General features: G+C 44.5%; 1 long non-coding RNA gene across 1 annotated transcript in view; it reads right to left on the minus strand.

Annotated features, from left to right (window-relative positions):
- Nucleotides 1-259: 259 nt before the first annotated feature.
- LOC137157180 (uncharacterized) overlaps nucleotides 260-24,512 on the minus strand; it is a 32,503-nt gene continuing 8,250 nt past the window's right edge. The window contains exon 2 of the long non-coding RNA XR_010921022.1: nucleotides 260-1,963. This is a non-coding gene — a long non-coding RNA (uncharacterized lncRNA). The remainder of the gene's footprint in view (nucleotides 1,964-24,512) is intronic.

Raw genomic sequence — 24,512 nt, forward strand, 5'->3', positions numbered from 1 at the left:
ACACAACATAAGGATGATGAGGACATGTTGTTAGAAGCATATGTTAAAAGCCTCAATTTCATAAGAAATTGCATCTCTGCAAAAACGTTATATTAATGCTTAACATATATAACTAGAAAAAGTTTGCTAAGGAAGATGTTTATACAGGTAAAGGAAGAGCTCCCCAATACTTTGCCACTAATATTATGTGTTAGTATATGGCTCAGCTGATAGCACTCTTACCTTAGAGTCAGGAAAATATGGGATCAAGTCCACCACCAGCATTTAGGCTCATGCCCAATATTAAAAGTAGAGTTGGCCAAATGTGGAGCAATAACATTTTGAAATCATTTTTGTTTCATTCAGAAAATAAATGACAAATTTGTAGTTATGGTTTTTCATTTTTGAAATAAGGAATATTTTAAAAGGAAAATTTTGGTCATCTTAATCACATGGTAGAATTTTTTCACCCTCAAAAAACATTTTAAAAAGCAATTTATTTTTTAAAATCATATTTTGAAGATGGAAAATGATAAACAAAACATTTTAAAAATTAACATGTAAATTGTATTAAATTGGAAAGCAATTTTGTACTTTTTTTAATATATAGTTTGGGGTTTTTTTTGCATGTTTCAGTTAAAACAATTCTGGACTGAAAATGTCAACCAGCTTAAATTCACAGCATGGTACTAGAGAGGTTACTGTAATGTGAGAGGTGCTGTCTGCCAGGCAAGATGCTAAAAGGATCTTTCTGCTGACAACTTTAAAAAAGTTCCTGGTATTTATTATTTGCAGGTGACACATGGACAAAAAGGTTAAAAATGTTCAAGAAGTATCATTCTCAGTGGGTGTCTACAGAATGCAATCACACATAAATACATGCATCACATTCAACACACTGCAAAAAACAAAACAAAAAAACACCACACGTCTTTTGTCATTAGCATACATCAGTTTAGACTTAGCATCCTAATTTCATAAAAATTATTTCTCCCCTTGACTCCTAGTCCAGATGGCCGCACTTGGGAGAAAGCACTGGCTCCTTTCAAGCCATCTCTTAGGGCTTCCATTAGAAGTATGGCTCAAATTCCCCTGAATCCCAAGTGACATTCAGAGATCCATGACACTTTTATAAAAAGAAAAAAGGAAAGAAAAGAAGAAAAATGGAATAACTCCAGGGCTCCTGCCAACATTGTCTCTAAATAAAATGGTTTCTTGAATATCCAAGACTGTGTAGTCTATAGTTGGGTGCAATACAGCAGCATCTCCAACATTACAGTAAAGAACTTGGTGAGATACTTTATAGAAGAGGCTTATATGAAACTATAGCATTCTGTGTGGTGGAGGAGCAAGTGGCTCAATGTAGGTAGTGACTGCAAGGCCACTGGAAAAATACACTATTATTGTTAGTTATGGATTATATTGGGACAGCACCTACGAAACCCAGCCATGGACCAGGACCTCACTGTGCTAGGTGCTGTACAAATGCAGAACCAAAAGCTGGTCCCTGTCCCAAAGAGCTTACAATTGAAGTGGCGTAGATGCTGCTGGGAAGAGCCAGTTTTTGACATTTCAGCCTTTTCCCACTGTATTTGCGTGTCTGGCTATAAACAGACTGTTAGATGGTTGTAATCTCTTCGACTAACAACATTATTAGCGTTCTTTCCATACATGCCTCAGTGAGCCTTAATCTCCCAAATTGTACAGATGGTAATACAGATTATCAAGAAGTGAAAACAAATATAATCCAAAAAATAATAAAGTGAAAGCCAGATGCTGTCTTGACTGCCAGCTGGTGGTTCCCCAAGCAGCCTTAGCCAGTTAGACTCCCATTCATCCCACAACTCTTCTCATGGAGCTTGCAGCCTCCTCAAGATTGGGCCTTCCTGTTGCACAAAGGACAGCTTTACCAGGTGGAGCTCTCCTGTTGCTGCATATCACCCCTCTCAGCTGGAAGTTGCACTCAGATGCATGAAAGCAGCAGCTAATGTTCAACAGGAAAAGAGCACTTTGTTTTAATAAAGGATAATAATACACATTGATACCAGATGAGCTAAGACACAGCTTTGACATAAGTGAGCAGTGTGAGAAAGCAAAGGATTTCCCTATTGGTGGGCCTACTGTCTACAGTAATGTGTACCCCAACCTTGCTGAGGGCCAGTGGTCTATTCTTCCATTAGCCCTTTGAAAGTCTTCTATGAGGGGAGAATAAAATTACTAGGACTACATAGTGGAGAGAGAAGATGGATAAGAAGGGACACAAAAGAGGTGTATAGAAGAATGGATGACACAAAAGAGGTGAACCAGGCATTCTTACAGGGATAAAGGGGATTCCCATAAAACCAGAAGGCAATGTTAAGGGAAGCAAAGGGATACAAGGAGAAATTTACGGCCAGCAGTAGTAAGGACAGTAAGGAGGAGGATTTTTAAAGTATATTAGGAATAAAAAGAATCCTAACAACGATACTGGTGCATTACTAGATGGAAGTGGTAGAATAGTAATAGTAATAGAATAGTAATAGTGCATAAAAGGCAGAAGCGTTCCATAAATATTTGTTCTGTAGCTGGGGGAAAAAAACAGACAATACAGTCATGCCATATCACAATGATGAAATGCCTTCCATTTCAATAGTAACTCAGGAAGATTTTAAACAGCAGCTACTAAAGTTAGACGTTTTTAAACCAGCAGGTCTAGATCAGCAGTTCTCAATGACCAGTCCATGGACCAGCACCCATCCCTAAGATCTCCCTGACACAGTTTAGGAAAGCAGCAAGCTGGTTCTGGGTATCAAAAAGGTTGAGAAAGAGTGGTCCAGATAACTTGCATCCAAAAGTTTTAAAAGAGCTGGCTGCGGAATTCATTGGACAGTTAATGTTTATTTTCAATAAGTCTCAGAGCACTGAGGAAGTTCCAGAAGACTTGAAGAAAACTAATGTTTTGCCAATATTTAAAAAGGGTAAATGGAATGACCCAGGATAGGAAGTTATAGGCCTGTCAGCCTGACATCTATCTGGGGCAGGATAATGGAGAGGCTGATTTGGGACTTTATTAATAAAGAATGAAAGGAGGATAATATAATTAATGTCAGTCAACTTGGACTTATGGAAAATAGATCCTGTTAAAACTAACTTCATATATTTTATTGATGAGATCACAAGTTTGGTTGATAAAGATAATAGTGTTAATGTAATTGATTTAGACTTCTGTAAGGCATTTGACTTAGTACCGCATGACATTTTAATTAAAAAACTAGGACAATACAAAATTAACATGGCACACATTAAATGGATTAAAAACTGGTCATCTGATAGATTGGAAAACATCATTTTAAATGGGGGATTATCATCAAGAAAATGTGTTTCTAGTGGTGTCCCACAGGGATTGGTTCTTGACCCTGCCTTATTTACCATTTTTATCAATGAACTGGAAGAAAACATAAAATCATGACTGATAAAGTTCGCAGACACCACAAAGTTTGAAGGAGTGGTAAACAATAAGGAGGACAGGTTACTGATACAGAGCAATCTGGATTTACTTGCAAGCAAACAGTATGCATTTTAATATAGCTAAATATAAATATATACATCAAGGAACAAAGAATGTAGGTCATGGAGGTAGGCCATACTTACAGATGCAGGGACTCTTTCCTGGGAAGCAGAGATTCTGAAAATATTTGGGAGTCACGGTGGATAATCAACTGAACATGAGTGCCCTACGCAATCCTGTGGCCAAAAGGGCTAATGGGATCCTTGGATGCACATACACGGGAAATTCAATCAGGAGTAGAGAGGTTATTTGACCACTGTATTTGGCACTGGTGTGACCACTGCTGAACTATTAAGTCCAGTTGTGGGGTCCACAATTCAAGAAGGATGTTGACAAACTGATGAGAGTTCAGAGAAGAGTCATGAGAATGATTAAATGATTGGAAAACATGCCTTATAATGATATAAGGAACTCAGTCTATCTTAACAAAGAGAAGGTTAAGTGAGGACTTGATCACAGTCTATCTGCATGAGGAGCAAGTATTTAATAATGGACTCTTTCATCTAGAAGACAACAATATAACATGGTCCAATGGCTGGAAGTTGAAGCTAGACAAATTCAGACTGGAAATAAGGCATAAAATGTCTAATTGTGAGAGTAATTAACCACTGGAATAATTTACCAAGGGCTCTGGTGAATTCTCCATCACTGGCAACGTTTAAATCAAGATTGGCTGTTTTTCCTAAGAGATCTGCTTTAGGAATTATTTGGGGAGAAGTGCTCTGGCCTGTATTGTACAGAAGGTCAGACTAGATTATCATAATGGTCCCTTTTGGCCTTGGAATCTATAAGTTGCAGCCAGACTTTTGTCAATGGAAGGGTTTTTTAATTGGTCTTTTAAAAGAACCTTTGAAACTGGCTACAAATGACTCTAAAAACAGAGGCTGTTGCATTTGACTGGTTTCAACTCATTCAGTTTTGTTCTGTGTTTAAATAACCTTTCAAAAGAGTTTTCTTTTTAATTCTGTCCAGTAGCTTATAGGTAAACTCAGGTGATTTGGAAAGGAAATTGAATGCCAGAATAACTGCTTCATGCTGCAGTAGCAAAAAAACTAAAATAGCTTAAGTATTCTTTAGAGTCTCCATTTTTTACTGCAACACCTCTGCCTTCTTAGCTAAATGAGAATCTCATATTAGGGCTTATATATTTGATGTAGGCCTCAAGTCACCTACCAGGCAACCATACGATCGCATGCAGATGAGCAAGTCTGACATTCGCTCCAGTAGAAAGCAGTAACGCACTACAAAAAAGGCAAATTATTACAGGCCAGAATTTTCATTTCATTCTAGTTGAATCACCAGCAAGGGAGAGCCAGTTCCAGAATATCTGGAGGCTTCTGTGAATCCATTAGATTGAGCTCCTAGACAAACGGTCCGAGACTCAGTGTGCAACCCTCCTAAATCATGTTTGCTAGTAAGGGCTGGGATGGGGTAGAAGAGAATGAACAGGGAATGAATCCAGAAGCAGCACATGTATCTGTGGTGGGAGGTTGGACAATAGTGGGTTTCTTGTTGAATGCAAGGATTGGAACTTGCAACTTCCCTCAGACACGGGCCTGACTAAGAGGAAAACGTATTGATTCTCCAGCATCATCCCACGGCTTTCAATCAGCATGAGACAGCTTGTATTCTAGACCACGTGGTACTGGAATCTGAGCAATAAACCTCATAGAATATTAGAGTTGGAAGGGACCTCAGGAGGTCATCTAGTCCAAGCCCTTGCTCAAAGCAGGGCTAACCTCAGCTAAATCATCCCAGCCAGGGCTTTGTCAAGCCGCAGCTTAAAAACCTCTAAAGATGGAGATTCCACCACCTCTCTAGGTAACCCGTTACAGTGCTTCACCACCCTCCTAGTGAAAAACTTTTTCCTAATATCCAACCTAGACCTCCCCCACTGCAACTTGAGACCATTTCTCCTTGTTCTGTCACCTACTATCATTGAGAACAGCCTAGTTCCATCCTCCCTGGAACCCCCTTTCAGGTAGTTAAAGGCTGCTATCAAATCCCCCCTCATTCTTCTCTTCTGCAGACTGAGGGAACTAGGCTTGTTTAACCTCTCCTCATAAGTCCTGTGCTCCAGCCCCCTAACCATTTTTGTTGCCCTCCGCTGGACTCTCTCCAACTTGTCTACATCCTTTTTGTAGTGGGGGGGCCCAAAACTGGACATAATAATCCAAATGCGGCCTCACCAATGCTGAATAGAGGGGAATGGTCACTTCCCTCGATCTGCTGGCAATGCTCCTACTAATGCAGCCCAATATGCTATTAGTCTTCTTGGCAACCAATGCACACTGCTGACTCATATCCAGTTTCTTATCCACTGTAACCCCCAGGTCCTTTTCTGCAGAACTGCTGCCTAGCCTGTCGGACCCCAGTCTATAGCTGTGCATGCGATTTTTCCGTCCTAAGTGCAGGACTCTGCACTTGTCCTTGTTGAACCCCATCAGGGTTTTTTTGGCCCAATTCTCCAATTTGTCTAGGTCACTCTGTATCCTAACCCTACCTTCCAGGGTATCTACCACTCCCTCTAGCTTAATGTCATCTGCAAACTTGCTGAGGGTGCAATCTACCCCATCCTCCAGATCATTAATGAAGATGTTGAACAAAAGTGGCCCCAGGACCAACCACTGGGGGACTCCGCTTGTGACCAGCTGCCAGCTAGACATGGAGTCACTGATCACTACCCATTGAGCCCAATGATCTAGCCAGTTCTCTATCCATTGTATAGTCCATTCATCCAACCCATACTTCTTCAACTTGCTGATAACAATACTGTGGGAGACTGTATCATGCATCCCTGTCTGTCAGAAAACCAAAATCAAAACTGATTTCCCGCTAAAATACTGCCCGGATACCCCTTTCTGCAAGCACCTGCAAGGAGCATTGAAAATCCATTGTTTTGCAGCAACAGTGTCATGTATTATTTTGATTCACAAACAATGGCAGGCCAAATAGCTCTATTATCTGAAAATGGGTGTCTTGCCCTTAAAACCTGAGCTGTACTAGTACTTCTACCTGATTTCAACAGCCTCATACCAAATGCTGTTCAAACCACATGTCTAAAGAAGACTCCACAAAGTATCACAATGTAAGACAACAGATAGGTACGAAAGGCCATGTGCTGGTTTGGGGAACAGAAGACAGCTGCTGCACTACAATGCCACTGACACAAGTGTTCTTGGATTCTCAGCTTTTCCAAGGATGAGATGCTGCTGCCTGTGTGTGATGGGAGAATGGCTCAGAGAACCAGACTGGGTCTGAACTGGATGCAGTGAGTTAAACTCTAAATAGGGGATCACCTGCATCAGGCAGCATTTCAGAGCTGGGGAGGAAGCAAAGCTTGTATAATTTTTGCCACAGGGCAACTTTGAACTTTGTTGGTTTTGAATCAATAACCTTTCACTATTTCAAAGTGGCAGTATCCTCCAGTGCTTCGAACAGATCTCCTACGTTCCGCTCCCGGCCCTGCCACCAATTTACTGTGGATATTGGGGAAAGTCACTTAGGACCAAATTTGTAAAGGGCCTGAGGCACCTAAGGATGCAGATAGGCACCTAGTGGGATTTTCCAAGAGTGCCTAGGTCCCTCTGAAATTAATAGGAGTTAGGCACCGTGGTGCTTTTGAAAATCTGTGTAGGCGCCTATCTCCATCTTTAGACACCTCAATGCCTTTTGAAATGGTGCCATTAGTCTCTCTCTACTTTAGTGTGACACCACTGCCTTTTATAGTGGGAGCAGAACATTACAAATAATGGTCCCGTATCCCAGCTGTTGGGTGCAACACCCAGTGCCTGAATGAATTGTTAGTACAAAAGAGAATTACAGCATGCCAGGGGCGGTAAATAAAAACGGCAAATATGAATACACGCAACTTGGCACAATTTATGTTAAGCAGCCTGGGTCTCCCATCTCCTCCACAGATAACACCACAACATTCCTACTCTCTCATTGAGAGCTGTCTCTTTACATATGAGAGCTGGTTGGAAATCATGTTTTTCCCATGAAAAATTTCAGCAAAAAGAAAAAATGGTCTTTGCCATTGAAAATTGTTTTCAATGAAAACCTGGGCATTTCCAGTGAAAATGCAATTTTTTTTTCATTAAAATTTCTATTTTCAAAGTTTTAACAAAAAGTTTTTGACCAGCTCTAATATATGTGGATATAACTCCACTTCCCCAAATAACCTTTGTTACTGTTCCTGGCCTAAACTGCACCTCTAACCCTTCCTGGTCTTTTCAAGTACGTGCCCACCCCCCTTCATATCTCAGGCTCTGGGATGTCATCTGACTCTAGGGGGAAACACCCAATTCTCCCTCTCTCAGATGGGGACGTGAGTGGCAGCCTTGATACTAAGAGTGTGTCTACACTACAGGGGCATAGCTACAGCACTGCAACTGTGCTGCTATAGTGCTGAAGTGTAGATGCTTCCTACGTTGACAAAAAGGATTTTCCCATTGATTTAGGTAATCTACCTCTCCAGGAGATGGTTCACTAGGTTGATGGAAGCATTCTCCTTTTGAGTTGGGTGCATCTACAGTGGGGGTTAGGCTAATCTAACTACATCGCACAGTGTGTGAAATTCTTCACAGCCCTGAGCAATGAATCTAGGTCAATCTAATTTTTAGGTGTAGACCAGGCCTCATTGGGAGTGACTTAGGCTCAGACCTTACAGTGCATGTTCCCCCCAGAGCAATGACAGTGGTTATTAGTGACCAAACAGCCTCCAAGCAACATATTATTTATTAGAGCCAAAACATTTCAGAAAAAAATACAAACCAGCCAACATGCATTCCTGCTTTTCCCTAAGGCTTTACCATTCCCTGGTTCTGGGAAGACTCAACTCATCCAGACTTGCCCACAGCCAGTGCGCCTCCCTGTGAAATCTCATTGACCACCACCCCTCTCATTTTTTCCCCGAGAAACACTTAACTATTTATTGTCTTTTCATCTTTAGTTCCCATTTTACACGACTTGCAACTTGTTGGAGATAGGAGACAGCATCTGTGAAGCTAACAGCTTACCCCATTGTCTTCCAAGTATGTGGTTGGGTTGTTTACCAAGATGTATCATGTGGCTTTCCTGTTTTCTTTTCCCCTATTCAGCTGGATCAATACAACCATACAGGAAACTCTATCAACCTTTCATAGTTATACTGTGACTTTACCTCGCTGATCAGGTCACACTCTATTAATTACATTACTACAAATCAGTATTCACAGATTACTACAGAGCAATTCCATGACCACCATAGCCATAATGGGAGGGGCTCCTCTCATAAACCCATTGGCAGCTATTTTGTATTCACATCACCAGCACCTTGGGCTAGAGAACAGCCAGAAGTAGAGAAGATTTTGAAGTCAAGTGAATCAGAAAGGGAATAGGAAAAACAGGAAGAGACAAAAAGGGAAGGGAGGCACGGGGGTGGGATATGCACCCTCCATCCAACCCATCCTATCTCACACTCAATAGTAAATAGGGAAGGAACAAAGGGCAAAAGTCCAGTCTCTGCTCTGGGGAAGGTGGTGTCTCTGGTCTCCCTGTCACACTCAGGAATAAGGTTTATCTGCTTCACAAGTGTCTTATCAGGCTTAGTCGAATAGCATTTTAAACTCTTTTGAGAGCCTTAAAGGAAAAGGACTATGGGATAAACCCTTCGGCGCTACCCAGGCATGGCTCCCACTGCAAGTTTTGCCTAAGGACTGTAGGAAATTTTTTTTAATCAGGGAAGTGTTTCTATTGATTCAAATGCCGCAGCCCATGGCACTGCCTTGCAGTGGGAGTGTTGCCAACATAAGGCCTGAGTGAAGAAGTCAGGATTTTGTCCACATTTTAATACTGAAGAGAGTATTATTTTCTGTAACCCAGACAACTTTTTCCTAAGCAACCTCACACCGGCAGGGCTGGGAACTAACCCTTCTCCTAGAAAGGAAATCATCTTCTGCTCATGCCCTGAGTGCTTCTTTTCTGCCTGACCAAGTCCCACTACTCCTGAGATGCTGAGAGAAGGATACAGGTCACAGATTCAAAATTAATAATGTGGAGAGACCAGAGGCCTGATTCACCATTGCTTTGCATGCTCACTCCTCATTTATCCCACTGCAAAGCATGTGTAAAACGGTCCCCGATGAGAGAGATGGCATTTTACACACTTAGAAGAGGGGTCAACGACGACCCAAGAGTCAGACCCCATGTTCGTTAGGGAATTGGGAGGATGTGAGATTCTTTCACATGGCCTCTGTTTTTTGTTGTTGTTTGGTTTTTGGTAGAAGTGGCACAGAGATATCAGCAGGGCCCATGCCAATAATTTAAACCTCCTTCCCCCCCAATAATGACATCTGCTTAAAAATCATAAGATTTTTAAAACAACAACATTTGTGGTTCTTTTTAGCTGCTTTCTGGTTTTTTGAATCATAAGGGTCACATTTGCCAGCTTTTCTCAGCAGCCATGAAAGCTAGAAACTTATTTTTTGAAAAAAATGAAAACTAAGATTCTCATGTCCTCATATAATTCCAGGAGCTGGGGCTTTAAGAAAAGCACCCGATATTATGAGGCTTGCAGTGAGAGTTGGCAATAACACACCAAACTCATCTTCAAGAGTGGTCATGGGGATACCCACTTTCTCTTCTAGTGAAGACAGTTGCAAAATTGCTGTCCCGTTGGAAGAGATTTTCAAGCTATTGGAATTAAACATATCCTTTCAGGCTAATCCATCTTAAACTTGGTCTGACCTGCCCACCCCTGAGTTCCTTTTTCAGGGTAGAGAGAGAGATCAAAGACAGACAAATGACTCTGACGCAGCATCTGTATGGAGCAAGTATCTCCTGGTTGTCTTTTTTCCTTGACATTCACAAGTTCTTCATATAGGGACATCCCAAGAGATTCATCCCAGATGCTTTGAAAATCCATATAAATCAGGTTTCTAGAAGAACTGTAGAATTTGCAGGCTTGTATAGTCCCTCTGGTATACATCCAGTACCTGGATGGGTCTCAGTCCTTTGTTTCACAACTTTAGTTGCAGATGACTTGGTCCAGAGGTAGATAGATTGCTGAAAGGTGAACAGGATTGAAGACAAAATGGATTCGGAGGCTTCTGCCTTATATATCCTCTGGCCCTTGCCATGTTGCTTGTGGAATTTCACAGGAATCAAAATGGAGTCCAGAGTCACATGAGCAAGTCCCGGTGACTCATCAGGTATATCCCTGGCTTCTCCCCCTGGGTCCCTTGCACCTGTGAATTTCTTAATGGGCCATTAAGCAGGCTATTGTTCTGCAACCATCCTGTCTGGGGTGTGTCCCAAACAGCACAATTTGAAATACAGATATCTCAAACATATCCATAACTTCCATTACACATATAACACATGAACATAAACATTATCATCTTACTTAGCACATTATAGCCTTTCTAACAGTACCTGACATGGCATATCTTACATGAATTATTATGATTTTGACATACTGATGTCAAACAATATCATAAATGCTCCCCCACCCCCAATCCAGCTAGCATGACACCCCCAACATGAGACTGGTGTAGAAGGAAGTAATCAGAGCTCCTGAATACGCTTCAAGGGCCCCCCCTTATCCAGCCAGCATGACACTATTTTCTAATGAAAAAAAGAACAGCCTGAGCTAGGGAAAACAACTGCGTTGTTCTCTTGCTTTCTCTTAGTCCAGCCATAAGGCAATATTATGGTAAGGTCTCCATCCCCTATTGATCGCCGTGGCCGATAATTGCGTCTGAGGAGAGCGAAAGAAAAGCTTCGGTAAAACTGTGTAAGCCTGTCTCACAGGTGATTTAGGTTGGTTGTCACTGGGGTTCATTGTATAAACCTTAACTCTAAAGAGCTAAGATTTGCCTCAACCAGAATCTCCCTGTAAGGGCTGGCCCCTCCCTTCCTTTCTCCTCTTAGACTCTCTTTTTCACTCAGAAATAATTAAATAGATTCTGTCAATATCTTCCAGCAGAGCCCCAAAACCAAACAAAGGAAGAAGAGTGAGATTGTAAACCCCAAGGAAATGTCTAAATCAATAGCACAACAGCTCAGCAAACCATGCTCACAAATTCCTCCCATTTAAAGGCAGCTTTCTCATCAGTTCACCAACCCTCATTCCTACAGGCAGTGGTTTGTATCCAACGGCCCCACACTCTCAGGGGGCGGGAGGTGGACTATCAACTGTAGCAGCAGATCAGAGATGTGTCAGTTTCAGAAGCCTTTGGGGGTGAAAAGCAGCAGCAGAACTCCAGAACAAAGGCCAGGGTGTCGAATTCACTTACTTGAATCCTTCTGCCACCTACACACAGCATCCTTCCCCTGCAGACCACGTGCCTGTTTAAATCTTTAGCTAATGAGTGCAGTGCGGTTCTTTGTTTTGTTTGTTGATAGATGGTGAGCAGCTCTCTCTCACACACACACACACACACACACACACACACACACACACACACACACACACACACACACACACACACACACACACACACACACACACACACACACACACACACACTTCCAGTGTTTTTCTTGTTAGTCTACAGAAGTCCCAAGGTGAAGGAGGATGCTACAAAGAGCCCACTCACTGGATCTGGCATCTCCACAGTGTCCCAATGATTAACATTTGGGTTTCTTGGCATCCCGGCTTTCTCTTCTCTCAGAGCTCCCTCAGTTTGCTTTTGAAAATGCATCGTACTGCTTCTGAGACATAGAGCCTGAGGAAATGCAAATAGCTAAAAATCCTGCCTCTAGAACACTCAGCCAGACACAGTACACTCCCATTTATCCAAATGGCCTAGGTGACATCTGAAACTTTTGGATAACTGGACATTCAGATAAAGGGAAGGGATTAACGAACACAGGGCTGGATGGGGGACACACTGTGGATTCAGATAAGAGTTTTTGGATCAAGGGAATTCAGTTAACTGGAATTCTACTTTACTCCCTACTTCCCTGGCCATCATTGCCCCCCTTAAATCACAGGCTAGGGGTCACCTGGAAGACAATACATTAGTCGTGAACTATGATTGCTCATGAATACACCATAAGGGTTGGAAATGGGAAGTTCAAAGCAAAGTCCCTGTAGTGCCTCTTCTGCTGGAAGAGGTCATGCTAAGACCCTGTCTACAGTTGCCTTTAAAGACAGTTTTGAAATCACTGAATCATAGAAGTGTCGGGCTGGATGGGAACGGAGTACAATCTTTCAACTAACTGTGCACCCACCTTATAGTCATTTCATCTAGACCTCGTTTCCTTAGTTTGCTCATGAGAATGTCATATCAGACTGCGTCAAAAGCCTTACTAAAAATCAAGATCCATCATATCTACTGCTTCCCCATCCACTAGACCAGTAACCCTGTCAAAGGAGGAAATCAGGTTGGTTTGGCATAAATTGTTCTTGACAGATCCACGCTGGCTATTCCTTATAACCCTAATATCGTCTGATGTTTAGAAATGTATTGTTTAATAATTTGTTCCAGTATCTTTCCAGATATCAAAGTTATGCTGAATGGTCTACAATTCCTCAGGTTCTCTTTGTTCCCCTTTCTAAAGATAGGTCCTATGTTTGCCCTTCTCCAGTCCTCTGGGACCGCACCTGTTCTCCAGGAGTTCTCAAAGATAATTGATAACGGTGCTCCCATTCACCATTGTGCTTGCTAAACCAGTTTCTATCACAGCTCGGCTGGGCAGCACAGGTGCGCTTGCACCATATTGATGGGTGTAGTACATAAACCGAGAGAGATTGAATCCTACCCATCCTAGCAGATGAATGTGGTCAGCCCTTGATCCAGCCGAGGCCCAGCTTTGGCCCTGAGAAGACTTTACTGAGGGTTCAGAGAAAGCTGATCAGTCTCTCCATTTTGTTCCATACCCTAATATGAAACGATGGACTTATTTGACCAATTAGAATTTGTTCTAGCCTAGGTACAGAACTAGGCCACAATAGAGTTTTTAATCCCAGTTTTAACAAGGGTTTGCCCTGGTCACCCTGTGCTTTAACTGGCACCAAGTGTGGACGCAGGTTGAACATGGGCCTTAGCTGGGTTTGAGCTCCTTTAAGCAAGTTTGTTAGGAAATCTCTCCCTGTTGTTGGAACAGCATCGCAGCTGGCAGGACGCATGCTCTCATCCCCAGGTTTGCCGCGTGGGGCTAGTTCTAGTGGTTACTCACAATTTCAAGCCAAACATGCCTGTGGCCGTGCTTGAATCACCTGCCGTTTCCTCACTTTGGACACTAGAAGCCGCTGTGCTGCAGGCAGCGGCCGTAGCAGCTACCTGCAGTCAAGAATGCCTCCATGCACTCTGCGGGGGCCAGCGTCCTGATGTAGGCACAGCGCACTGGAGCTGTCCTTTCTATCTCTTCCGACTGGGCAGCAGTGCCCCACCCCCACCACAGGTTAGAGCCCAGGGCAGAGTGGCGTAATTCCCTTCCCTGCAGATGGGGCAAGGGCAACTGCTGGGGGTTGCCAGGTGGGGAGTGTGGTCTGTTAGGGTATGTCTACACTGCACATGAAGCCCAGGTCTGGGGTACCTGAGCTTGTGGACTTGGTGTCTCTAAGGCCATGCTCGAGCATCCGCACTGCATTGTAAACTCACAATCGCTGGCTGTGGCTCTCACCACTGTACTAACACATCCATGCTGCATTATGCAGATCTTCTGACTCGGCACTGTGGCTTGAGCTGTGTCCACACTACAAAATGACAGGACTTGAACCCACATCACAGTGGAACTCGCGCTCTGACCCACTTCCCTAGCAGGTCCTAGAACCTGAGTGCTCGCTGCCCCCCATCAGACTGCTGTGTGTGGATGGAAGGTGGGATTGGGCTCAAACTTGAGTCAGAGCCGAGGTTTAGGGTTCAATGTAGACACACTCCTAGATCCTATCAGGAGGCAGTGGGGCTAGCTAGGGCTGCTGAAGCTTGCCCGGGGAAGTATGAGGGCTTCCCTTTACCCCCCAGGGAAGGGGAACTGGTGGATGCTAATGGAGAGAGCTTGAGGAAGGCAAGCAATGGGTAAGAGGGGAAGAGATGCTGCCATGGGGAACAACAGAATTCACATCAGTAGGGTTGTTTGTTTCACACACACAGATGGAGGGGGCAGGCAGGATGCTGGCTGGGAAGTGTTTGGAAATCAGACTCATACCCAAGAAACAAAAGTTTATTATTCTTTTAATCTCATTGCTCCCCTTCCCCCTTCAAGTCAGTCTCATGATTCCCAGGTGATGGGGTGGTTCTCACGATTAGCATAATCATGGAGTAGGGCCCTACAGACTCCAGAGGTGGACGTGTAGATTGGCCAATGGTGTTTTTACCAGCATGGCATCTGATTTAGAGCAGGTCTAGACAGTACAGTGGTGAAAATGCCCAAGTCCCAGCTACGGTAGTGCTCCCATACTGCTAATGCACTGAAAACTAGAGAAAGCCAGAGGGAATGAAACTCTGCCTATGCTGCAAACACAACCACATTTAACAATAGTTCTGAAACTTAATTAGCAGCCCCACTACAGGTCAAGTTTTCAGATGAGCTGAGCATCAATTTATGCATCTTAATAATTAGGCAGATTTTCCAAAGAGACGTGCATGCCGAGTTCATTTGAAAATCTGGACAATGAGCACTTTTGAAAATCTGTCTTGCTGTTGCAAAACAGTTTGGTCCAGTTTGTGGGGACAGATGCAACCCCTATTATAATCAGCCTTTTTTAGAAGAGGGTAATTTAGTCAAGTCAGAGGCCTAAACAATAGCACTGATTTTAATTTGCTTTTGCCCCATCCACATAACCTGGACCAAGACAGCATATAAACACGGTTAGGCCAGAACTTCGTTTAACCACCCTTGTTAAAGTTGGTTGATTCTTTGTATAGACAAGGCCTAAACCAAAAAATACAGGTAAATCAAGAACAAGCCTCAGTGCTACCACTTATCACTGGTCACACCAAATCACATGATGACCCCTACTTGTGGCAGCTGACTGAAGTGATAATTCTGTTGCTGTTTTTTCACCATTGGTTGCCGCACCTGTTATCTGAATGCCTCTTCTCTACCCGTCCCACTGGCTAAGTTCCCTTTCGGGAATTCTCACTGGCCCACTAGCTGTGAAATTCGTTGCCAATTCCTCAGTGTTTTTTAAATCCAGATTAAACTTTTGTGTTCAATTTAGCTTTACGCCCTCTGTATCTGGCACGTAAAAGGCCCAGTGCTCCCCTTCTGCCCATAAAAATAAAACTCGCATTATCACTTAGAATTTTATATTCCTCTGCTTTTCAGAAGTGGTGAAATATAGGCCACAGTTGCCTATTTCCAGCAGCTGCAAAGTGACGTTCTGACCGTAATGACATCCTTCTGCCTCCCGTGATATGTTTCGGCTTCAAAAGCTCGGGAAGCTGCAGATGTGATAAACTCATCAGGCCCAGGAACGGATTTCATCATTTCCATTTATTACCATGGTACTTCTAGGGCAAAGAAGTGCCGAAGAGGGGGAGGAAAAAAAACCCAGTCATGATGTATCTTCCCATTGTCCCTTCTTCAGTCTATGCCCTCGACAGATGGGACTAGCTTATGTTCATGGCTTCCATTTAATAAGGGACTCTCATGCTGAAAGGAACCTTCCAAGGGAAAGGTAGGGATGGTTTTACATTTGTTCTGTTACACAGGAACAAGAGACATGTCATCATGGATCAGCTTTTTGATTCATCGAGTCGGGGATCCTGCCTCTGGCAGTGACCAATAGCGGATGCTTCAAAGGAAGGTGGGAAACAACCCATAATAAACTAAGACAGCTGAACAATGCTGTACATGGAGATGGGCTGGTGGAAACCTTTCTGGCCAGAATGCAGTCAGTTTCCACCCCCAAACAATGAGATTTAACTCATAGAAGTAGGCATTTTATTGGCCACACAATTACCCTGCATGCTTAAAAATCCATCTCCTAAGTTTGGCTCGGTGACTTGCCTTTGGCAGTGACTGGAATGCTCACCCTTATTACGCACTGCAGCAAAGTATTTGTATGTATTTGTTCTAAGGCTACCCACCACTACATGAATCAAGTGATTCCAGACTGGCCTCATAGCACGGGACAGCATGACAACATTAGAGAGTGCTTAATTTGTGCACAGGCTTGTCAGGGCTGAGCCCCGACCTCTCTAGGCTTGGCAGTTCATAGCCCCGGCATCTCTGGGCTTGCCACATCAGTTATGAAAGTAAAAAAATGCTTGAGCCCCAACATCTCTTTCATCACAAGTTAAGCACTGACTAGAGAAGGGCTTGAACCAAAAGCAGGGAGATCTTTACTGAGTGCAAGTTACTAACTAGGGGGAAGCAAGACAAGAGTGGAATAGCTCCTATTATTTATTATGGTGAGGCCCCCGTCTGGATCAGGACCCCATTTTGCAAAGCAGTGTACACACACATAGGAAGAGGCAGTCCTTGCCTGAGGAGTTTATTGTTTAAGGCCTGGCCTACACTACAGAGTTGTGTCACCAAAAGTCAGCTTTTGCTGACAAAACAGCGGTGGTGCACACACTACAATGCTCCTCCCACCAACAAAGTTTCCCTGCTTTGCTGACAAAATAAAACCACCTCGGCAAGAGGTGTAGAGCTTTTTGCCACAAAGTTCGAGTGACAAAGCATCAGTGTGGACGCTGTGTGCTGTAACTGGCCTCCAGAAGCTATCCCACAATGCCCACCCTGACTGCTCTGCTCACCGTTTTGAACTCCACTGCCCTGCATCCAGTTAGATAGGCATGTGCCTCTCCCCTTTCAAAGCCCCAGGAAGTCTTGAAATGACTCAGGGTGGAGGGCTCACACAGCCACTCCCCAGCTGAGCATGCCGGCTTTTAGCAGCAAACGCGCTCCTGCCTGGATTACAGAGGAGAGGGTGGATCATTTTCCTGAGGCTGTGGGAGAACTCGGAAGGAATCAAACCTGCTCTCCTACTGCAGGCCTGCCGGCAGCAGGTCTGCTGCTGGGAAGAAGGGGGAAGAGACTCCTGATGTACAGAGCAGAGCCAGGGAGGGATGCAGGGCTTGGTGTTGGTGTCTCCCCCTCCCACCCGTCGGTGTATAGGTCTCCACTGAACTGGTGGTGGGACCGGGGGGACAGCAGGACACCAGCCATCTGTGCTGCAGACTGCCTCAGGATTGGTTGCTTCCAGCTTCTGTCTAAACTTAAAGACGTGTGGCATACTCACTCTCCTGCAACACACACCCTGTCACACACACACTTCTGTGGGCTTCTTGTGTTAGTGGCCATCAATGCCAGTTTGGTCATATTACCAATGTTACTTTAAAAAGTGATTTAAAATGTGTTACTTTTCGGGCACACACAGCAATCATTACAAGGTTCATAGCACGGTGCAAACAAACAATGCCAGGCTCAGCAGACTACAGCAACACACATTACTGTGGCTCATTGTTAATATGCTCCTTTAAGGCAACCATCAGCCGAATAGCCCCCCCCGGGCTCCTCTTATAGCCTTGTGTTCATAACATACAGCACAATACCGAAGAGCAGGGCAGGATCCATGCTTTCTGACAGAGATGGCCGGCTTGCAGGTTAACAGGGCAGTTGAGAAGCAGCTGGCTATCTACTAGGATGCCCATGGAACGATGGGATTGAGAAACCTTCATCATGTGACGCATGAATACCCTTCCCAAAGCACCCTGCAGCTCGATGCACAGTGGGATGGCTACCCACAATGCATTTCTCGCTGTGTCGATGCAAGAGCTGCTAGTGTGGATGCGCTCCAATGACAAAAGGAGCATAGTGTGGCCATGCAACAGCGTTTTAATGACGGCAGTGGCTGTACGCCAGCATAACTTGTCGACAAAACTCTGTAGTGTAGACAAGACCTAAGGGTGTATCTATGTGAACTGCGAATGCACTTTGAGCTAGTCTCATTTCAAAGAGGATTAGCTCAAAGCACTCTAACGAGCCGTTAACACACATCAGCGGGGTGCACACAGACACCCCAGCTTGCCTAGGTCTAATTGCTCATGTAGACAAGCCCTAAGAGAAGATTGTGACCTGTTGTGGTACAAGAGCCTGAAAAGAATAGAATCCAGTGGGAGTCCCTGTAGCAGAGCTCAAGACTATAACTCCTGTCTCTGCTGAACGGAATGAATTGTGAACGTGGTTTTATTAACCTCAGCAGTCATGTGTCCGCGACGAAAGGGCAGCGATCTATAACTAAAGTGCAACAACACATGAAATCCTCCAATCTCATTGTTTAAAATATTTGCAATCTTGAAGCACAATCTGACCCATTATTAAATCCTGAACCTAAATTCACTGACACAGAGCAAGTAATTTCCTAGAAGTTTTAAGAGTTCTCCTGGCCTCCGTTCCCTCCCCACCTACATCTCATCCGAGGAATGCAAATCGCCTCAATAAGCCAATTCCACACATAGTGCCGGCTAGTTATCTTGCTCTCCAGCTCTTAGCCAAATACATTCAGCAATGATCTCTTTAGTGATCTGGAATGATATTGCATTTCATTTCTTTATTTCAATAGGGTCCATGAATTTAATGTTTATAAAAATGGGAGGACTAAGCTCTGTCTAGAGGGCTTGTCCACACAGAGTGATTCAGGAGTAGCGGGAGGAGCAGGAAGAGTTATTCAGGACAAGCCTTTACCATCAGCAGTTACACCTCTGCAGTTACACCTCTGCCAGACTTGCAGCACTCTTTGCTATTGCATTCCTCTGCCTCCACCCACCTCTGCTGATGCAATTCACTCCTGACCTGAGGCACTATAGAAACACTGGGACTGACATACCGGATCAAACCAACAGTCTGTTTTGTCTGGTATCCTGTCTAACAGTGGCAAGTAGTAGATGCTTCCGAGAAAGGTGCAAGAAACCCTCTAGTGGACAATCGTGGAATAATCTTCACTAGGGGGAGTTTTTCCAACCCAGGTTAAGGGTTGGCTCATGCCAGCATTCTGCCTCATGAAACAGTGGGTGTTCAATATCCCTCTGCAAGTCTAATCTTTCTTTAAATCCTACTAAGCAACCTGTCTCACTGATATCATGTGGCAATGATTTCCACAGGTTAATAATGCATTGTACAAAGCACTGCCTTTATTTACTTCCCCTGATATCCCAGGTCTGGAACCCTGCACTGCTCTTAGCAATGCACTTTATTCATGACTGGCAACAGCACAATAGTTCAGCCTCTCTGAAGCACAGCCTTCTATTCCGCAGCAGTTTTGAAATGTGGACAGACAGACACTTAAGATTAAGCCAAGACAACCAAACTCATGATAAAACTGGGTATATTTGAACTCATGTCTCCGGTTTTGAAAAGCTACACACAGTACATTACATTTTTTCTCCTTCCACCTCCAAATCTTTCAGCCCTTGAGTCAGTTTAAGTGGAACAATATTTCTAGAGCAATTTCTATGGCACTGATGAGCAATAGGAGCTAGGAAGCTGAATGAAAACTTGCTTCCATGACTCAGCTTGCATTCATTGTGTGCAAATGCCTATGTCTTAATTACTTTGGAGAGTGAATTCTGATGCTATAAATGCTGCTAAATTAGCTTGAGTACCTTTGGTGCCTTCCTAAATCCTTTCCCTGCTGTTTCCTTCAAAGTGAGCCACGCTAAAAACAATATTTCCTCTAATGCACTTGATGACAGTTTGATGTGATTGGCAGTTCTTTTCATCTGCTTCTTCAAAAAAAAAAAAAATAGATAAAAAGATAAAAGGAAAAGGAAAATCTCATGTACATTTTTAAAAAGGTTTGCTAAGACTTGCTTGCATTGCTCTCAATACATCAAAATGGGCCATGTTTTTCTGAGTCACATCTTCATCTTACCAACTGAAACAGGTACAATGGAAATGGATCCAAGCAGCTTGCAAGGTGCATGCTGTGGCCCCCTCTAGTGGCTGGTCCTCATAGAGCATCGGTTCTCAACTCAGGGTCACCATCCCTCCCTCTGTTTATGGGTGTGGAGATCTCCAAACTTTCATCTGCTGTAACTTGATGTCACAGTACAGAAAAGTCACTGAGAAACCCTGACAGGAAACAGCCTACTTCTTCTGCCAGCTACTCCTTTAGCTCAACTGTTAGAGGTCTGTGCATTGGAGCTGAAAGTCCAAACCCTGCTGCTAACCCCCGGTGGGGGTTGTTGAACAGAAGCTGAGCTGCGTTACCTAGTAAGAAAGGACTGTCTGGTGGCTAGGGTGACCACCTGGGAGACTTGAATGCAATACCCAGAGTCACCTGTATGAGCTTGGGCGAGCCCACATTTTAAAAGGTATTTAGGTGTTGCTCTGCTCAGCACTGCAATGCCTAACTGACTTCGGAACCTAACGGTACATCTACCCTACAGTGACAGGAGGGAGTTTCCCCCATCGCTGTAGTGAATCCACCCCCTCAACAGGCAGCAGCTAGGTCAATAGCTACCGCCTCTCAGGGAGATGGAGTACCTACCCTGAGGGGAGAAGCTCTCCCCTCAGCGTAGGTAGCATCTTCACTAAGCGCTACAGCAACACAGCTGCAGCGATGCAGCACTGTATGTGTAGACAAGCCTTGAGGTTCCTAAGTCAGTTAGGCTGTGCAATGCCAAGCTGAGCAATTCCTGAATACCTCAAAATCAGGGCCTCACTTCCCCATCTGTACAATGGGGAGAACAGAACTGCCCTACCTCACATGGTTCTTGTGAGGAAAACAACATTTACAAATCATGAGGCGCTCAGATACTCTGGGAACTGGGGCCACATAAATATCAAAGAAGTGAAACCAACAGAGCAACAGCACTTGGTGGGGGCAGAGCTCCAGCACGGGCCTTAGATAGGAGTTCAGAGGCAGAAGGAGCTGAACTCCAAGCATGGCATAGCATTAACCTTTCTCTGTGTCACAGGTTAATGGAGTTGTCGGCAACGCATTTGGACAAGAAAATCTAGTTCAGTGTGGTAACAGAGTTAAACTATAAGAAGAAAGCGAGCAAGAGACCCGCTAGGATCCTCTGTCCATTTTATGAGGTTGGAGAATCACGTTATCCCATGACATTCTCCATCGCCCTACAACCTAGCTACTTTTCCTTGTACAGATGAGTCAAATCACCTTGAACAAGGCTGCTGCCAAATGATTCAGGAATGTGGTTTCATCTCAGCTACACAAAGAAGGTCAAATTCTTGGAGGGAAACTAGTGTGTTCTTGCACTATCCCTCAAGTGATGATATTTTTTGTTTAGATGGGTCAGATCAGACTAGCACTGCAGGGCTGCCCCTAATTTCCCTCCGTGCCCACTCCCAGTGTTTGCGCTCTGCTCTCCCGTCAGCCCTGTGCTGCAGGGGTTCATAGACAGGCACTTTGTACTTCCCTCCTTGAGCTCTGACACCAAGGAGGGCAGCCTTTCTGGTGAGGAAAGTAGTAGCTGGGAACTGGAGGGGCTGCGTAAGGTGCCTATGCATGATCTGACTCTCTACCTAACGCACCACAGCACACAAGTGCTGAATAGGAGATAAGGAAAGACTGTCTGGAAGAGCCTGGGGCAGAGAAATCTGTTTGCTGTTGGTTTTTAAGGCCTTGCTATCATTCAGGCAGTGGGAATCCAGTGATCTATCCTCAGCTTACGAGGATCCAGGCCATGCCACCCCCAGGGGTCTCCTGATGCTACCTGTTGAAGAGTAGTGCCTGGCACCAGAATAGCCCCTTGCCCACCACTGAGGACACTCACCTACGAGGGGAGGCTCCTGAATTCGGGGCCCTGCTCCCAATCAGGCAGAGAGGGGATTTGAACCTATGTCTCCCATCTCAGTGCTCTAATTCCTGGGCTATCAGGTATGAGGGGCAGGGGTGGCACCACTTCCTCCTCTGGCAGTAGTGTCTTTTGTGCTCGTTTAGACGTGCTCAGCAGAAACCTTCCAGCTTGAGCCCCAAAGGCAACATAGGTAGGGAACACCTAAGTCTGCGAATCCTGCTGATGCTTAGTCAGGAGTTAGGTGCTACACTGCTAGGTGGTATCAGGACTGAGGCCTCTGTGCACATTCCTGCTTAATTTAGGCACCTCAATGACATTAATAGTGGAAAGTCAGGCTTAGGGATTACTGGCACCTACAGGGGTAGGTGGCACCTGAGTGGTGGTTTTGGGATGACAGTGGGTCCTAAATGTTGGACTTAGGCATCTAAGTCCCCCTGGTGAATCTAGCCCTTACCCTCTCTGTGCTCAGCTCCCCATCTCGTACAATGGAGATAATAGCATGGCCCTACCTCGCAGGGTGCTGTGAGGATAAATATATTAAAGTGAGTAAGGCACTTAGATACTACAGGAATGAGGGCCATATAAGTACCAGAGAGAGAGAGAGACAGACAGAGACATACAACGGATGGTGCTGAGTATTGACAAGAACAGAGAAGACACCTGAGCAAATGATCTGTCCCGCAGAAATGCCAATGTTGAGGTGGATGAGTGGTATAAGAAAGATCACATGAGCAATGTGTGCGTTAGAAACATCCTGACCGGAACACCCATACATGACAAAGTGAGGAGCACAGGCTCAGATGGTTTGGCCATGTAAAGCACAGCCCTGACAACTCTGAACACAGCAAGACTGAAGGAAAAAGACAGAGGCCAACACAAGAAGAAGTGGTGGGATGTCATAAAGGAAGACGTGTTATCATGTGGTGTGATAAGGGATATGGCACTGAACAGAGCACTTTGGAGGGAGAGGACTCATAGAATGGACCCCATTTGATAGGATTAATGCAAGGAAGGAGATAGATACACACAATATACATGACAGAAGACGGGGCTAGTTGGAAATAGGGTGTCATTGTATTCCATGGACTTGTGAGAAGCCAAAAAGGTTGAATTCATGACTGTGGCCAGGAAGCATTCAGCACTCACCCATTAAGATGACTGTTAATAATTAATCACTAACCCAAACAGGTAACAGTCTCAGGCTTGCGCTAAACCAGACATTTCACCACCCATCCAACTGCTGCAGCAAGCCCCACATCAGCCAGAAATCTCTCTGCTGGAGTCACTTGCCTCTCTCCTCCAGCTGCCTGGAGCTCAAGTCAAGGTTGCATCACACTAACGATGTAACTTGGAGAATTGATAAAGCGCGGCTGGGGTAATTCAATTCCTTCAGTGAGAACTGCGAGCCGGAGTTCTATGAATGGTCAGATGAAGGAAGGTTATTTGATTCATTGCAATCAGCACGGAGCCACAGATGTGCTGAATTGCACCACAGGTTTTTTTCCCTCTCCCCACAAGCTCCAATGCTCTGACTGTCTGTGCATAATTGGACTTCAACTTTGAACTGCCTGTGTTTAATAGGGCCTAATCTTCAAACTGAACATATTTAATAGGGCTTGATCTTCATAATGAATGTATCTGAAGCCCTGGATTTCAAAGCAGCTCATTTAATAGGACTTTGTCTGAAAACTGCTAGCGTACAATAAGGCTCGGTTTTAAACTGGGAACATTTAATAGGATCGGATGTTTAAAGTGCATGTCTCAAATGGGTTTAATCTTCGCAATCCTTCCCCACCCCTTTTCCAGAATTCTCTCCTTTTCTTTGCTCCTCTCATTTCCCCAGGAGCGTTACCCATCAGCACTGTGCAGTAAGGCTCCAATCGTGCAACAGCTCCCATGGGGGAAGACCCCATCTCCGCATTGAGATGGAGCCCCACTCAAGTCAGAAACTGGTTTCAAGTTCAGGGTCATTTTTGTTTGGGGCCTAATTTGCAGAAGTGCTGAGCACCGCCAGGTTCCCCTGACTTTAGTGGGTGCTGTGCATACTCCGCTCCTGTGCAAATAGGACCTGGGTGGGTGCCTGACCTGGAACAATTTTTATAGTGGGGGTGCAATGTCACTGCTATGAGCGTAGGAACCCAGACACCAATTTACATTCGCTGAGAATCCATTTCCATTCTTAGCCACCAAACCTGGTGTCATGTTTGACATGCAGACATTTTCATGTGATCCATTTCATGTGATTCATGCCCAAGGGAGTTTGGGTTTGGAGAAATCATCCG

This window comes from Emydura macquarii, unplaced genomic scaffold (genome assembly GCF_026122565.2).
Source record: "Emydura macquarii macquarii isolate MOO-44397 ecotype Brisbane River unplaced genomic scaffold, CSIRO-AGI_Emac_v2 contig_1483, whole genome shotgun sequence".
Classification (NCBI taxonomy): Eukaryota; Metazoa; Chordata; order Testudines; family Chelidae; genus Emydura; species Emydura macquarii.